This window comes from Salmo salar, chromosome ssa12, assembly GCF_905237065.1.
Source record: "Salmo salar chromosome ssa12, Ssal_v3.1, whole genome shotgun sequence".
Classification (NCBI taxonomy): domain Eukaryota; kingdom Metazoa; phylum Chordata; class Actinopteri; order Salmoniformes; family Salmonidae; genus Salmo; species Salmo salar.
This window is the reverse complement of record NC_059453.1, coordinates 73229198-73247868: the sequence shown is the minus strand read 5'-3', so window position 1 is coordinate 73247868 and position 18671 is coordinate 73229198. Positions and strand designations below refer to the sequence as shown.

Genomic DNA, 18671 nt, shown 5'->3' with positions numbered 1-18671 from the left:
GTAGAAGGACATTCAGCATAGTGCACAGCACACCTATGGGCCAGGGGTTTTCAGGATGTTGCAGGGCAACGCACACAAGTCAGTTAAGAACAAATTCTTATTTACAATGACGGCCTACCCCGGCCAAACCCTAACCCGGGCAACGCAGGGGTTAGGATTTGCTGATGTAGTTATACAATTATCACTGCTCACATTTTCAGAGGGCTCAACGCACACAGTGCCAACTAATCAAAATATGCCAGCGAGCTGTAGAAAAAGAGCAGAAGCCCAGCTAAATGTGTGGTGCATGGTGCATCTCACACTGCTCCATTAATAAGAATGCTTACATAGATAAATAATCCGAGTTTTCCCAGTAATTGCACATTTCCTGTCAATGAGCTATGTAAACATTGGAGTGACTAACCACTGCGGATTGGTTTTGTACCTCTTTGGTTTGGAACTCCTGCTGGGCTGCTCCCACCTGGTTGTGGATACAGGTTAGAAATGCCTCAGGAGGTAGGAGGAATGGAGCTGCATGGTGATGGTGAAGTGATGGTGTAGGATGCTGGAAAAGGCTGATATGATCACAGTAGGTGGCATAGCTGCATAGATGCACTCATTGAAATGTAACATTTAACATTTAACATTTAAGTCATTTAGCAGACGCTCTTATCCAGAGCGACTTACAAATTGGTGCATTCACCTTATAATATCCAGTGGAACAACCACTTTACAATAGTGCATCTAAATCTTTTAAGGGGGGGGTTAGAAGGATTACTTTATCCTATCCCAGGAATACCTTGCTAGGTAGTTTCTCTATTGTCTGACCTGCTGTCCAGTGGGGTCAATAGAACGCCTTCTGCCATGTGATGAATGATCAGAAAGAAAATATCAGCTTTGTTTGATGAATCCTTACAGACATGTCAAATGTGTATTTCATGCATAGTGTAGCAGTTCAAGTGCACTACACACCCATGTCACTACTGGCTACCAGGTCGTCCGTACATTTTGAGCTGAACCAAGATAATGTTTAATTAATATTGTGAGATATTGGTGGCAGGTAGCCTAGCAGTTAAGAGCGTTGGGCCAGTAACTGAAAGGTTTGTGGTTCAATTCCCAAAAATCGGACAATCTGCCCTTGAGCAAGGCACTTAACCCTAATTTCTCTTGTAAGTTGCACTGGATAAGAGTGTCTTCTAAATTACTAAAATGTAAATGTAAAATGTTGTACAGGACTAGGTAGAGGACAATGTCCACAAATAATTCTCTCCCACAAATACAAACATACTGTATATACAGCACAGTCACCTACCAACCAAACCATTTACCAAATTTCATCTGTTCTTGACTGAGGACAAATACCCCTTGTACCTCAACCCTTAGAAAGTACAATTACACACCCCCACTCTCTCTTCATGGGCCTGCCTGCAATCATGGGGTGCACCAGTCAGTGAGGCTCTTTGCCCAGGGGCGCCCACCACTAATGTGCTAGCTGATTACACAAGGTCCCCGATTAAACTAGGAACGTATTGATCCCCCGCTCAATGGAACATGCAGCCAGCCTATCCTCTCCCAGTTCTTTCCTGCCCAGAGGATTTGAAATGCACTCCTCCAGCCCTAGAGAGGACAGAGGACATCTTAGAAAAAACAACCGTAATCTACAGCCATCGACAGTTACACACAGCAAACTCTCCTTGAGTGCAGCACTGTAGTGTGTGACTTAATTGGGGGGGGGGGGGAGTGGAGAGAGTTGATGTAAATTATAAAGTACAATTAGCTCATTCCTATAGTATAATTCATCATTCTTTCCTAAGGTCTTCCCAGGCAAAAAAAAAAACTATCACAAATTTTAGTAGACACGCTGGCTGGATCTTTCTCACTCCTGTGTGATTTCTCAACCTGTTCATAGAAGTGAACATTGTCAATAATATCAAGAGTCTGTTGTAAACATCAATTATATTGATGTTGATGATGATTACAGAAGAATGCTTTGGCCCAGGCATCATGCTGTTTAATATTAATCCTTCACTGATAACATACTGCACAGTTGCATCACCACAGTTATACCTAAGGGAAACGTAACTACAAAGAAAGCCATGATCTGTTTCACCTGTCTTTGTGTTTGTCTTCACCCACCTCCAGGTGTCGCCCATCTTCCCCATTATCCCCTGTGTATTTATACCTGTGTTATCTGTTTGTCTGTTGCCAGTTCGTTTTGTTCGTAAAACCTACCAGTGTTTGTTTCCCTGCTCCTGCCTGGTTTCCTGCTCCTGTTTTCTAGTCCTACCTGGTTTTGACTGTTCTGCCTGCCCTGACCCTGAGACTACCAGCCGTTTTGTACCTTACCCCACCGTTCTGAATTATTGACCCCTGCCTGCCCTGACCCTGAGACTGCCTGCCGTTCTGGACCCATTACACCCTTTCTGGATTACTGACCCCTGCCTGCCTTGACCTGTCGTTTGCCTGCCCCTGTGGTTGTAATAGACTCTTGTTACTTCTACACTGTCTGCATCTGGGTCTTACCTCAAATGTGATACTGTGGAAGTTATCAGCATCAAGTCAGCAAAAATGTTTTTCCCAGAACCAACCACAAAAGCAGGCATGATTGAACGCCTCCTCACAACCCTCTCTGATATGTAAGCACAGCCTGACTCATAGACAACATCGGTTGGAAGGGAACCTATTAATACTGTACCATGTTCCTGATGGGACATAATGTTCTGCGATAGTTCAGCAGGAGCATACTAGCTACTGCTGCCTGGGACTTGGAAAGAGAGCGTGACTCATGCTCAGATCATTGTGTTGGAGGCAAAGGCTATTATTCCAGATAATCAGATATGACTCATGAACATCAGAGTGGTGAATTAGGTCAGTGTTAACTTAATTACCTCAGTATGGAGTTGGAGGTAGGGAGTGGAAAGACATTATTATCATTAGCCCCTTCGAATGTGGGGATGAAATACTGAATACTTTACATCAAGTAGCCACCCTTTGCCTTGACAGCTTTGCAGACTTGGCATTCTCTCAAGAGTGTGTGTAATAAAGTAGGCGAGATGCCCTCTCCTAATCAAGACTTAAATGACTTGTTTTAGAGGCCAGTGCACAAAGAATGCCTCACCTTAAACTATATATACAAAGTATTTGGACACCCTTTCAAATGAGAGTATTTGGCTATTTCAGCCACACCCGTTGCTGACAGGTGTATAAAATCGAGCACACAGCCATGCAATCTCCATAGACAAACATTGGTCGTTGAATGGCCTTACTGAAGAGCTCAGTGACCTTCAACGTGGCACCGTCACAGGATGCCACCTTTCCAACAAGTGAGTTCGTCAAATTTCTGCCCTGCTAGAGCTGCCCCGGTCAACTTTAAGTGCTTTTATTGTGAAGTGGAAATGTCTAGGAGCAACAACGGCTCAGCCGCAAAGTGGTAGGCCACACAAGCTCACAGAACAGGACCGCTGAGTACAGAAGCGCGTAGCGCATAAAAATCGTCTGTCCTCGGTTTCAACATTCAGTACAGTTCCAAACTGCCTCCGGAAGCAACGTCAGCACAATAACTGTTCATCGGGAATCTGGGTTTGACGGATGCGAGGTGTATGCTACTTGCCCTAATGCATAGTGCCAACTGTAAAGTTTGGTGGAGGAGGAATAATGGTCTGGGGCAGTTTTCATGGTTCAGGCTAGATTCCAGTGAAGGGAAATCTTAACGCTACAGCATACAATGACATTCTAGATGATTCTGTGCTTCCAACTTTGTGGCAACAGTTTGGGGAAGGCCCTTTACTGTTTCAGTATGACAATGCCCCTGTGCAGAAAGCGAGGTCCATACAGAAATGGTTTGTCAAGATCGATGTGGAAGAACTTGACTGGCCAGCACAGAGCCCTGACCCCAACCCCATTGAACACCTTTGGGATGAATTGGAATGCCGACTGCGATCCAGACCTAATCGCCAAAAATCAGTGCCCGACCTCACTAATGCTTATGTGGCTGAATAGAAGCAAGTCCTCGCAGCGATGTTCCAACATCTAGTGGAAAGCCTTCCCAGAAGAGTGGAGGATGTTACAGCAGCAAAGTGGGGACTAACTCCATATTAATGCCCATGATTTTGGAATGAGATGTTTGACGAGCAGGTGTCCACATACTTTTAGTAATGTAGTGTACCTCTTGTTTCATAAGCCATGGTTCTAAGTGGGATGACAATGCAGCTAATTCCTTGGCAGATGATGATGACATTTCTCTGCGTATTTCTCCACTGTAGCCAGGCAGGACATGAATAATGAGTCTACATCAATCAGGCAGCCTTAATCCACTTCTCCTGACAGACTGGCAGACTGTGTGTTCTGTCTCTACCCATGAAATGCACGTCAATAGCATGGTACAGTAGTACAAGACATTGGGGTACTGTACATCACAATGTCAGTCAGACTCTCCAATAGTGGCTGAATGCAGTAGCAGAAAAAGAGTCCAGTAAATGTGTTCATTTCTACATTAAAATGTTACCAAACCATCTGAAATCCCAATCAGGCTTACAGCCACTCACATTCTTATAGTGCTTCCAGCCATATCAGATCACTATATGAGCCTTTAAAGCAATTTATGGAACACTATTGAGTGCTCTTTCTCCTTTAGAGCCTCAGTAACATTGGTACCAATACATATTGGTACCAGTATTAATAATATTTACATATCTGGCATTACTCAGCTCATATGTATTTTCTGTATTCTATACTATTCTATGGTATCTTAGTCACTTAATGTTTACATATCTGCATTATTCATCTCATACGTATATACTGTTTTCAATACTATTCTACGGTATCTCATTCACTTAATAATGTTTACATATCTTGCATTACTCAACCCATATGTATATACTGTATTCTATACTATTCTACTGTATCTTAGTCCGTTCCGCTCTGACATCGCTCATCCATATGTATATAGTCTTAATTCATTCCTACTTAGATGTGTGTGTATTGGGTATATGTTGTGCAATTTGTTAGATATTACTTGTTAGATATTACTGCACTGTCGGAGCTAGAAGTATAAGCATTTCGCTACACCTGCAATAACATCTGCTAATCACGTGTATGGGACCAATACAATTGATTTGATTTTATTTAGTGGATGGAACACGCTTCCTTGGTATGAGGGAAATGTTTTGCAGTGCTGCTTCCCAAGTATGGAATGTTCGCTGGGTGTGAAATGTACCTTCAGTGACACTTAAGCGTTTCAAATGTAATGACTTCTTTCATGTTGTAAGCAATCAAAGTTTATCGATAGAAACATTTTTATATGGAAATGTAATGAGTTTTTCCCTTGGAAACAACTTTCAATATGACATTAATTTATAATCACCATTTGTGTTCTGAATGTCAAGCTTTGATTTCTGAAATTGAATTTCCCATGACAAAAAATAATCCAATAACAAAAAGGGCAATAACAAAGGGAATAACAATCATATGAGGAAAATGTATTTGTTTTGAACAAGAAATGGGCCTTTCCATTTAGGTTTGGAGAATAGCACTGGCTTCAGTCCTATGGGTGTCAATATCCCATCCATTAGACAGCTGTTGGGCATAATTTGGTTGAAGCCCCCATATAGGAGGTTAACATTTACATTTACGTCATTTAGCAGACGCTCTTATCCAGAGCGACTTACAAATTGGTGCATTCACCTTATGATATCCAGTGGAACAACCACTTTACAATAGTACATCTATATCTTTTTTTTGGGGGGGGGGGGGTTAGAAGGATTACTTTATCCTGTCCTGGCGTCGTGATAACCCAGATATTAGTTCTACGAGATACCCTCCATCTTTACCCAGACAAAATATATAGAATTAAATGGTCTGCATGTGGATCTAAGTTGTCTTAGTGTATCTGCAGCCAGGTCTCTCAAATGCTGATGAGCCTGACGTGGCACGCCCGCCTCCCAGACTCTCCCTGCTGATGCAGAGAGAGCAGTGTTGCTATTATTGCACAACAGCCACTTATTATGGCACAGCAGTCATCACAGTCCAGTGGCCTTGTTGTGCAGCAGACGGTAGAGTTTTTTGAAGGGTCAAAGGTTATTTTTGTGGGTGGAGGTAGACCTTTTTTTACCATATTCTTTCATGCGCTTCTCAATCTTTGGTCTGGACAGAAGACTAAATACTCTGTGGTCTCTTTAGTTATTGTGGAAAAATAACATCATCCAAACAAATCATTTGTTATTTATTTTAGAAAGCTGGATCAATTCGATTTTTTTAGTTGGTTGCCAGCTATACATGGCAAGGATTTGTTATTGTAGTCTTCAAAAGCAAAGAAAAAGGTTAGAATCTGACAAGAGCTGCAAATGTTTAATCTGTGTATATATTGATTTGACATGATCGTTGATGATCAGTGCCATATCTCAAGCCAAAATCCATTGCTGTGTGGGAGGACTGATTGGGCCAATAGCCTGAGTCCTAGAGGGAGAGAGAGAGAGCAAAAGAGTAACAAAGAGAGAGAGAGTGGGAAGGTGGGACGGAGAAAGAAAGAAATAGAATTTGCACAGCAGGCTCTGCTCTGGGTGGATTTTAAGGCCACATCTTGCCTCACCATGCTGGACCTCCATCAAATATACACTTTTATAGAGTTTTTAAAGTCAGGAGGATCAGCCGAGAGGGTAGTCTTTCACCACTTCACTTTTAGATAAAAAAGGGACCATATGTTTCTGAAGTCACACAGTTAATTCTGAACAGCGTAAGTAGCTTTGTATGGCCTTCTAGACTCAGCACTGGAATGAAAGGGCTTTCAGAAAGCCCAGTGTGTGCTTTGCGGTGGTCTAAAGTACTTAAGTAAAAAATACTTTAAAGTCGTTTTTGGGCTGTCTGTACTTTACTTTTCATTACTATTTATATATTTTTTTCCCCTATTTTTACTTTAACTCTACTACATTTCTAAAGAAAATATGTACTTTTTACTCTCATACATTTTCCCTGACACCAAAAAGTACTAGTTAAATTTCAAATGCAGGACAGAATTATGCTCAGATTCACACACATCAATATAACATGTTGTACTCCCTACTGCCTCTGATCTGTCGGACTCACTAAACATAATTACTGGGTTTGTAAATTATGAGTGTCTGTCCATAAATAAATAAAAACTAAAAATGATGCGGTCTGGTTTGCTTAATATAAAGAATTTGATGTATAGCATTTACTTTTACTTTGTACTTTTACTCAAGTATGAAAATGTACTACTTTTTCTACCACTCTACTTAAGTACATTTAAAACCAGATGCTTTTATACTTTTTTCCCAGAAGTATTTTACTGGATGACTTTTGATTTTACTTCAGTCATTTTCTATTGGTATCTTTACTTTAAAGTATGATAACTGAGTACTTTTTCCACCATTGGTCTTTTGCACATTGAACTGTGCAGTCATTCCGAGCAAGTGGTGCGGGTGTAAGCACCCTTCCAGGCCTTTTCAGTGACAAAAGAGGAACCACACAGGGCAAGCAGCTGGCTGCTCTAAATAATTTGCTTTCCATTAAGTTGCCAGTAAACCTTACACTAATTGATGCCATAGTATGAAGAAACCCACTGGGCACACATTGGTTGCATCAACGTTGTTTCCACATCATTTAATTGTAGCAACGTAGAATAGACGCTGAATTGACGTCATGTGCCCAGTGGGAAGGTTGCGTTGCTGGAGGATTTTTTGTATGCATTACAGTTGAGAAGACAGTCAACAGGGGATTTGCCTCTCCGCTTTTTAATAACCTTTAAAAATGTATGGGAGCTAATAACTTGAGTCATGGAATGGGCGGCCTTGGTCGTACTGGAGAGAGACCACAGCAAATGATTTAATAATAGGTTCAACATTTTTCTATTTTGACAAATCCAAAGTGCTTTAATGGCCTTTAACCTTGCTTATATTTTGAAAGAAAGATTACAAAGGAACTCAATGGTGAGTCACTCAAAGGCCCTCATATTAGCTATAGGAATCTGTTCTACTTTTAGCAGTACAGCTGTCCCAAAAGGCCTTTTCACACTGCATTGTTCTTAGCCCCAGGCTAGACTGGCCCTGGGTTAAGGTGCAGTGTGATTACGCCTAAAGACTTCCATTCATATAATGATATACATGTCCTTATTCAAGACACTGGAAAATGAATTGAAGGTCTTGAGTAGTTTATAGAGTGTTAATGTCATGTTCGTCGTAAAGATGGGACCAAGGCGCAACGGGAATGCGTATGCTCATCTTCTTTATTGAGAAGAAAACCAAAACAAACACTTAAACAAAAACAACAAGGAAACAGTCCTGTGAGGCACACAGCTACACTTATGGAACAACTACCCACAGAAACCCATGAAAAAAAACACCCCTACTAAATAGGACCGTCAATTAGAGGCAACGAGGAACAGCTGCCTCCAATTGAAGATCAACCCAATAAACTAAACATAGAAATAGAAAGACTAGAACGAACATAGAAATAACATAGAACATAGAACATTAACCAAAAACCCTGAAACACATAAAACAAACACCCCCTGCCACGCCCTGACCAAACTACAATAACAAATAACCCCTTTACTGGTCAGGACGTGACAGTTAATGTGGCTGTGGATATTGTTTTTTTAATGTTCACCAGTAGCATACTACATCTCTCTATGAAAAGCAAAAATTACATATACGTTTTATGAACATTTTCTAGAACAGTTTTTTAGTGTGACTGTCATATGAAACAATTCCAAGATTCACATCAAGATTCCCGTTTCTATGACAACTGATCAGAAACCTTTTGGTACACTTTTTTCTAAGATTTTACAGGGAGTAATATTTGGGGTGTATTTTATGGATGGTACTGTTATTCCCTTGTTGCAGGGCTTCATATACTGACATGGTCCATGGCTAAAACAATTACCCTGTTTGGGTTAAGTCGTAACACAGCCAGGGAAGTACATCAGCACTGTTCTTATCTGTGATTGACAGGGAGAGTGGGAGAGAGGAAGATGGATGAGCCTTTGAAGGAGAGGGATGTAAAAGAACAGAAATGTACAAAACCAAGCATAGGATTGGAGCAGCGAATACAAGTCTGCAACTGTAGATTACCCTGCACATGTCCTGTCCAGCAGTCTACACTAGTGGTTCTCAACTCCAGTCCTCGAGTACCCCAAAAAACACACATTTTTGCTGTAGCCCCGGATAAACATAGCTGATTCGGCTCATTGAGGGCCTGATGATTACTTGGAGTTTAATCAGGTGTGCTTGTCCGAGGCTACAATAAAAATGTGTACTGTTGAATGTACTCTAGGAGGGGAGTTGGGAAATACAGTTGGGAGTCTACACATGATGAGACATATTCCTCACCTACTGAATAGGGAATAGAAGTCAGATCAAAACAGTGCCAGTATCCCCATGGGCCAATGGGTGAGTCAGACTGCTGGCATAGGCTGTTCAGGAAAGTATGGAAACAGTGCAGCCTTCTTCTAAATGGAAAATAAGAATGTTATCTGTCCCTTCCTACTGCTATTCTGTCAAGGAGAATAACGATTATCAGGAGTTAGCCTGTGTCCTCATAAACATAATAACTAATAAATCAATCAACATAGATGTTTTCTTTTCAACCGTGAGAAAACATTAAAAGGCTAAAGCTTACAGACACATTACATCTTCCACAGCAGTGAATGCTGGTCAATGAGATTGGACAAAGAAAAACCGTTTTTTTTTTTTTTTTACAATAGAATATGATTGTCTTTATTATTCCATTGTTGTGATGGAATTGTTTAGCTGCCTGGGGGTACTATTTGGCGTGTATCGAACATTACGTATTGAGGGTCTGTGGGGATTGGTCCTGTGACATTTTAGGAAAAAGAGTGCTGCTCAGTGTTGCAGATCTGCGCTGATACGTCGAGAGCGGATTGGTCGAACATCACACTGCTCTGTTCTCAGGCTTTCTGAATGGGGAGAACGGGCCAATTAAACATTGCAAGCTACCCTACCCAAACGCTTGAGACGTGAAGAAACATCGATGAACTGCTCGTATTTTAAAGGAATGCAAGCATCCTTCCTTCAACGAGTTCAAGTGTATTGTGGTTAGTCGCGCGCCAGCATCCAGGACCCGATTCAGCAATAGAGGCACGGGCTCCACCAAAAGGTAAGATACCGTAATTCTTTAGATAAGAAGAGTCGGCACGTTGTATTTTCACCATATTATGGTTGTAGTATTTTTTTTCTTTCTCTGATTATCGAGTCCCGTAAAGCGCAAGGTTCGACCATCTTATTTGCCTTCTATAGTATGCTTAAATTAGGTTAGATCTGCCTAAACAACGGCAATAGTCAAGTCACTGATCTTAACCTGCTCTGTTGATGTACATAGTAGCACGCTATATCTTGCTCACTTCTCGGGTTGTAGTAACTAGAGAGCAGTCCAGTCTTTTTTATTGAGCGCCTCTTCACCTGCAACAGGAGTGGCAACTCCTTTATTTTTGATGTAGCAGCCTACACAGTTTCATACCTGGTTTCAAGTTGTGTAAATGATTTCCCTCTATGAGTCCTAATGAAACTGAAAAGTTTATATATTTGTATGTAGGTATTTCACCAGGTAGTTATAATAAGAATAAAATAAAGCCCACATATCAGGTGTCACACAGCTCCTTATTATGCAAATGTTATACAGTCCATGATCTCTAGTTATATACCTATTACCTTACTATGATGACAACTACAGTAGAGAAATACATTTTATTTGATTTCCAAATATCCCTACAAGGCCCTATCCAGAACAAGGATAAAGGCTTCATTCCCAGTTACATTCAACCCATTTCAAAACCCTTTGGGTTTAGGTCAGCGGTATCAAAGTTATTTTTTCTTGGGGTCCCTTTGTGTTCATGTCAGGATGAATGCACATTGGCAAAATATGACCACAGGAAATAAAGCTTTATTCTAACATACCCATAGTAGCTCACTTGGTGGTGTAGAATCAGATGGTAGGCTACTGTATGCACATTAAGCCTTGGATGAGTTAATAAGACAATGGATTCACATAAAAGTGAACAACAACATGGGGATGCTCAGTAACAATTTAATATCACCTCATAATTACTGTGTACATTACATGCAATCCAATGCATTTTGTCCATGGTCACTACTGGCTCATTGCTTAAACAAATAAACACTTTTACGGTAGACTTTGATTAGAGTTGATGAAAATCCTATAGGGTTAACACTAATAAGATGAGATATGCCATGAACCAGATACATCCCACTACGTTTGTGACTACATTTCCCATTTGAGTCTTATGTACCTCTTATGTACCATTTCCAAGATTGTCTTTTTTGTACATTTTATAAAACTACAGACTCAGAGCTTCAAAATGGTATATCATACACTGCAGTTGGGGGAAACCATGGGAATGTTATGCTTATATGAAATGTGATAAACTTGTTATTCCACTTTGTAGACAAGTACCAGAAAATCCCCTTAAGTTTTTCACAATCGTGAGCTCTTTTTTGAGTACGCCTATTCAGCATCATTCACACCCTCTTAAGCCTTAACACCACCCATCTCTTTAAGTAGTCACTGTGAGTGATTAAGGTAGTGTAGTGAACAAGCAGTGAAAGTAGTAGCCTACAATAAATAACATCTCCAGGTAAAAATACATTATCTAGTCCATGGCCTATATCCTAACATGTTGTTCTTCACATTGTCTCTGGTAAACACATTATATATCAAATCAAACTACCTCCCAGACACATCTAGCTAAGTGGATGTGTCTCTATTGTCTAGACCTGTCCACATGTTCATAAAGCATGTGATGGCCGTAATCACCCCCAGACACACCTGGCTAAATTTATGGTTCATGGAGCCTAATCATCTGGCTAATGTAGCAAGCCAGCAACCCATACAGTTTGTCATACACTTAGCTAGCTAGGCAACATGCATGAAGTGACGCAGTATTACTTTGCAGGTAAAGCTAACCAAAGCTAGGCTTCAACTAGCAATGCAAACGGATTTCTGACAAAATTATTTAAAATTTATAATGTTAGCTGGCGTTAGATACCAAGCAACTAACGTTAGCTAGCAAAGTTTCATGTTGGCTATCTAACGTTATCTAGCTAGCTAACAGAAGGCTTTAACTAGCAATGCAAATGACTTTATAACATGAGATACAAATATCTGTACATGAAGCTAACTTTAGACTCTTACTTGTCCAAATACATGGATGCATGCGTCACAGCAGACTGGAATTCCTTTGATTAAGTAAAAGGTCCTATGTCATTTGCGTTTCGTCTGCTCAGCTCTCTTGGGACGTTACAGTGGGGGGAAAAAGTATTTGATCCCCTGCTGATTTTGTACGTTTGCCCACTTACAAAGAAATGATCAGTCTATAATTTTAATGGTAGGTTTATATGAACAGTGAGAGACAGAATAACAACAAAAAAATACAGAAAAACGCATGTGTAACGGCTGTTGTAGGGAATAGAGGACCAAAACGCAGCAGGAATGTGGATGCTCATCTTGTTATTTATTTTAAAATAAAGAGAACACCAAAATAACAAAACGAAGAACTCACGAACAACAAAACAGTCTTGTCAGGCTCACACAGGCAAAACAAGAAACAATCTCCCACAAACACTTAACCAAACACATACCCATATATAGGACTCTCAATCAGAGGCAACTAGAAAACACCTGCCTCCAATTGAGAGTCCAACCCTAATCAACTAGACATAGAAATACAACAGACTAGAAACCACATAGAAATACAAACATAGAACATAAACCCGGAACTAACTAAACCAACACCCTACTAAATAAATCACCACCCCAAACCACATAAACAAAATACCCTCTGCCACGTCCTGACCAAACTACAATAACCCTTATACTGGTCAGGACGTGACAGCATGTCAAAAATGTTATAAAATAATTTCCATTTTAATGAGGGAAATAAGTATTTGACCCCTCTGCAAAACATGACTTAGTACTTGGTGGCAAAACCCTTGTTGGCAATCACAGAGGTCAGACGTTTCTTGTAGTTGGCCACCAGGTTTGCACACATCTCAGGAGGGATTTTGTCCCACTCCTCTTTGCAGATCTTCTCCAAGTCATTAAGGTTTCGAGGCTGACGTTTGGCAACTCGAACCTTCAGCTCCCTCCACAGATTTTCTATGGGATTAAGGCCTGGAGACTGGCTAGGCCACTCCAGGACCTTAATGTGCTTCTTCTTGAGCTACTCCTTTGTTGCCTTGGCCATGCGTTTTGGGTCATTGTCATGCTGGAATACCCATCCACAACCCATTTTCAATGCCCTGGCTGAGGGAAGGAGGTTCTCACCCAAGATTTGACGGTACATGGCACCGTCAAATGATGCGGTGAAGTTGTCCTGTCCCCTTAGCAGAAAAACACCCCAAAGCATAATGTTTCCACCTCCATGTTTGACGGTGGAGATGGTGTTCTTGGGGTCATAGGCAGCATTCCTTCTCCTCCAAACACGGCGAGTTGAGTTGATGCCAAAGAGCTCCATTTTGGTCTCATCTGACCACAACACTTTCATCCAGTTGTCCTCTGAATCATTCAGATGTTCATTGGCAAACTTCAGACGGGCATGTATATGTATTCTTGAGCAGGGGGACCTTGCGGGCGCTGCAGGATTTCAGTCCTTCACGGCGTAGTGTGTTACCAATTGTTTTCTTGGTGACAATGGTCCCAGCTGCCTTGAGATCATTGACAAGATCCTCCCGTGTAGTTCTGGGCTGATTCCTCACCATTCTCATGATCATTGCAACCCCACGAGGTGAGGTCTTGCATGGAGCCCCAGGCCGAGGGATATTGACAGTTCTTTTGTGTTTCTTCCATTTGCGAATAATCGCACCAAATGTTGTCACCTTCTCACCAAGCTGCTTGGTGATGGTCTTGTAGCCCATTCCAGCCTTGTGTAGGTCTACAATCTTGTCCCTGACATCCTTGAGTTGTAGGGGTTTAATGGCACAGGCAGGGAGCCCAGCCAACAGCGAGTTGCAGTAATCCAGACGGGAGATGACAAGTGCCTGGATTAGGACCTGCGCCGCTTCCTGTGTGAGGCAGGGTCGTACTCTGCGAATGTTGTAGAGCATGAACCTACAGGATCGGGTCACCGCCTTGATGTTAGTGGAGAACGACAGGGTGTTGTCCAGGATCACGCCAAGGTTCTTAGCACTCTGGGAGGAGGACACAAGGCAGTTGTCAACCGTGATGGCGAGATCATGGAACGGGCAGTCCTTCCCCGGGAGGAAGAGCAGCTCCGTCTTGCCGAGGTTCAGCTTGAGGTGGTGATCCGTCATCCACACTGATATGTCTGACAGACATGCAGAGATGCGATTCGCCGCCTGGTTATCAGAAGGGGGAAAGGAGAAGATTAATTGTGTGTCGTCTGCATAGCAATGATAGGAGAGACCATGTGAGGATATGACAGAGCCAAGTGACTTGGTGTATAGCGAGAATAGGAGAGGGCCTAGAACAGAGCCCTGGGGGACGCCAGTGGTGAGAGCGCGTGGTGCGGAGACAGATTCTCGCCACGCCACCTGGTAGGAGCGACCTGTCAGGTAGGACGCAATCCAAGCGTGGGCCGCGCCGGAGATGCCCAACTCGGAGAGGGTGGAGAGGAGGATCTGATGGTTCACAGTATCAAAGGCAGCAGATAGGTCTAGAAGGATGAGAGCAGAGGAGAGAGAGTTAGCTTTAGCAGTGCGGAGAGCCTCCGTGACACAGAGAAGAGCAGTCTCAGTTGAATGCCCAGTCTTGAAACCTGACTGATTAGGATCAAGAAGGTCATTCTGAGAGAGATAGCAGGAGAGCTGGCCAAGGACGGCACGTTCAAGAGTTTTGGAGAGAAAAGAAAGAAGGGATACTGGTCTGTAGTTGTTGACATCGGAGGGATCGAGTGTAGGTTTTTTCAGAAGGGGTGCAACTCTCGTTCTCTTGAAGACGGAAGGGACGTAGCCAGCGGTCAAGGATGAGTTGATGAGCGAGGTGAGGTAGGGGAGAAGGTCTCCGGAAATGGTCTGGAGAAGAGAGGAGGGGATAGGGTCAAGTGGGCAGGTTGTTGGGCGGCCGGCCGTCACAAGACGCGAGATTTCATCTGGAGAGAGAGGGAGCTGGGAGCCAGAAATCTTTCTGATTGAGAGGGGGTCAAATACTTATTTCCCTCATTAAAATGCAAATCAATTTATAACATTTTTGACATGCGTTTTTCTGGATATTTTTGTTGTTATTCTGTCTCTCACTGTTCACATAAACCTACCATTAAAATTATAGACTGATCCTTTCTTTATCAGTGGGCAAACATACAAAATCAGCAGGGGATCAAATACTTCCCCCCCCCCCGCTGTATATCATGTCAATCCAGTTCACAATGACAATGTTCAATATTCCAAGAATCATACATTTTTTGTTCGTCTCCATCATGGATGTCGTGTTTGCCCTTTGCTTGTAAATGTAATCCAGTGAGAGTTGTTTTATACAAGAGCCCACTGGGCACACACTGGTTGAATCAACATTGTTTCCATGTAATTTCAGTAAAATGAAGTTCCCTTACGAAAAAAGATTGCAGTCAGAATGCAGTATAACCGCAGTACACTGCAGTATAACTGTAGTTAGAGTGCAGTATAACTGCAGAATTCAGCAAATACTGTGTCCAAAATAACAGTTTAATAAAAATGGACAACTGCAAACGTGTTGCTACAGCTATGAACAACATTGCTGCCCTAACTGCCTCTATCGAGAAAAAATAAGAAAATGTAATATTGCATTGTCGTTATGGGGTATTGTGTGTAGATTAAATATAAATAACTGTATCAATTTTAGAATAAGGCTGTAACGTAACAAAATGTGAAAAAAGTCAAGGGGTCTGAATACTTTCCGAATGCACTGTATCACTTGTTGGCCTATCCCTCTGTACTGGTACATATCTACTACTCACACCACTCTACTTCTCCATCCCTCTTGAGCCTTCTTCTACTTTCTTTACTGCCTCAGCATACTACAACTTCTGCACTACTCTAAGCATGGAAACCTCAACCTGCCTCTCTCGCACCGGACATTTCTGATCCCCAGACCCATGGGCACTCCTGCAATTAACACATACCATTACTTTCCCCAATGCTACACATTCCTTTGTCTCATGCCCTTCTGCACACTTCTCACACCTAGGAACCTCCCTCCTACACACTGGTGCCACATGCCCATAAGCTTGACACCTGTAACAATGTAATATATTCGGCACAAAAGCTTGCTCAACATCAAAAGCTTGCTCAACATCAAAACTCAAAAGAACAGACAAGAACAGACGACTGTTTCTGTTTCACCACTCATGCCACCCTGTCTGCGTCGCACCAAATGACGAGCATCACAAACACTGTGAATCTTCCTCTTCAGTTGGTCAACTTTCACATTTACCACTACCCCAGTAATCACTCCTTTCAATGGCACTCTTTTCATGAGAGCAAAACAATTCACGTCTTGTTCCCATTTGTTTAACATGGAGCACCTGCTCCCTCTTACCAGGAGAAGCACAAACAATTATCACCAGACCACTTCTGGTTACCTTCACTGATTCCACAGCACCCAACTCTGTTTTCACCCACCCTGAAACCACAAATGGCTTTTTTTCTAAAAAGTCACTCCTACCATAAGAGACTCATCTTTATCCTGACCCTTGGTGCAAGCCTCAGACTCCGAGAACTTCACCACACCTACCCCCTCCAATACATCGCCCTCACTCACTTCCATTTCTCCTCCTGTCTTCGATCCGGCGTACAGCTCACTCTGCTTACACTTTGTAAAATGTTTCCTTAAAAACCTACATGATTCTGACATGCAAAAACTTGGTATATTTGGAAAGAAGACATGTGCGAGAATATGAAGAAATGATCAGAAGATAGTTATGAGTTACATAGTTCAGAATACACAAGATCAAGCACACACAAATTATAGTTTTTTTGTTTTGAAAGTAATTTTTCCTTGATAAGCTATAAGTGAATTATTGATGACTAGAGCTGGAAACACATCAGATGGCTTCCACAACATGTGAACAATATCAGATAAAAAATGTGAAATAGATAGATAAAAACTAGAAATGGGCAGATATTTTAGTACGTGTTGTCAGGACGTTTCCAAGTGTCCCTAAACCTCTCCGAAGTGGCATATGTCTGTATATAAAAAAATTGTATTAGTCACATGCACCGAATACAACAGGTGTAGACCTTACAGTGAAATACAGTGAGCCCCTAACCGACAGTGCAGTTTAAAAAAATACGGATAAGAATAAGAGATAAAAGTAACAAGTAATTAACTTCATTGGGGTAGGGGGCAGTATTTTGACGTCCGGATGAAAAGCGTGCCCGTAGTAAACTGCCTGCTTCTCAGGCCCAGAAGGTAGGATATGCATATTATTAGTAGATTTGGATAGAAAACACTCTGAAGTTTCTAAAACTGTTTGAATGATGTCTGTGAGTATAACAGAACTCATATGGCAGGCAGAAACCTGAGAATAAAATCCAACCAGGAAGTGTGGAAATCTGAGGTTTGTAGTTTTTCAAGTGATTCCCTATCCAGTATACAGTGTCAATGGGGTCATTTTGCACTTCCTAAGGCTTCCACTAGATGTCAACAGTCTTTAGAATGTTGTTTCATGCTTCTACTGTGAATGGGGAGAGAATAAGAGCCATTGGAGTCAGATGACTGAGAAAATGACATGAGCTCAGTGGCGCGCACTCACGTGAGAGTTAGCTGTGTTCCTTTTCATTTCTGAAGACAAAGGAATCGTCCGGTTGAAATATTATGGAAGATTTATGATAAAAACATCCTAAAGATTGATTCTATACATCGTTTGACATGTTTCTATGAACTGTAATATAACTTTTTTGACTTTTCGTCTGAACTCACTGCGCGAGCACAGTGGATTTGGATTACTCGACTGAACGTGTGAACAAATGGAGGTATTTGGACATAAAGATTAACTTTATCGAACAAAACGAACATTTATTCTGGAACTGGGATTCCTGGGAGTGCATTCCGATGAAGATCATCAAAGGTAAGTGAATATTATAATGTAATTTTTGTAATTTCTGTTGACTCCAAAATGGCGGGTATCTGTATGGCTTGTTTTTATATCTGTGCGCTGTACTCAGATTATTGCAAAATTTGCTTTCGCCGTAAAGCTTTTTGGAAATCTGACACAGCAGTTGCATTAACCTGTTGGGGCTAGGGGGCAGTATTTGCACGGCCGGATAAAAAACGTACCCGATTTAATCTGGTTACTACTCCTGCCCAGTAACTAGAATATGCATATAATTATTGGCTTTGGATAGAAAACACCCTAAAGTTTCTAAAACTGTTTGAATTGTGTCTGTGAGTATAACAGAACTCATTTGGCAGGCCAAAACCTGAGAAGATTCCTTACAGGAAGTGGCCTGTCTGACCATTTCTTGCCCTCCTTGATCATCTCTAACAAATACAGGGGATCTCTGGCATGACGTGACACTTCCTACGGCTCCCATGGGCTCTCAGAAGGCGGGAAAAAGCTGAACGATGTAATTCCATCCCCAGGCTGAAACACATTAGCGCGTTTGGCAAGTGCTCTATCAGAGGGCCATTAGACTGAGGCTCATGCATGAGGGGATGGCATGCTTTTACTTTCACTCTCTTTGTAATAAAAAACGATTTCCCGGTTGGAA

General features: G+C 41.8%; 1 protein-coding gene across 1 annotated transcript in view; it reads left to right on the top strand.

Moving 5' to 3' along the window:
- Window positions 1-9833: 9833 nt before the first annotated feature.
- The window catches only part of LOC106565868 (rap1 GTPase-activating protein 1), a 164895-nt gene continuing 156057 nt past the window's right edge, over window positions 9834-18671 (top strand). The window contains exon 1 of the mRNA XM_045691752.1: window positions 9834-10110. The gene's annotated coding sequence lies outside the window, so the exon portion shown is untranslated. The remainder of the gene's footprint in view (window positions 10111-18671) is intronic.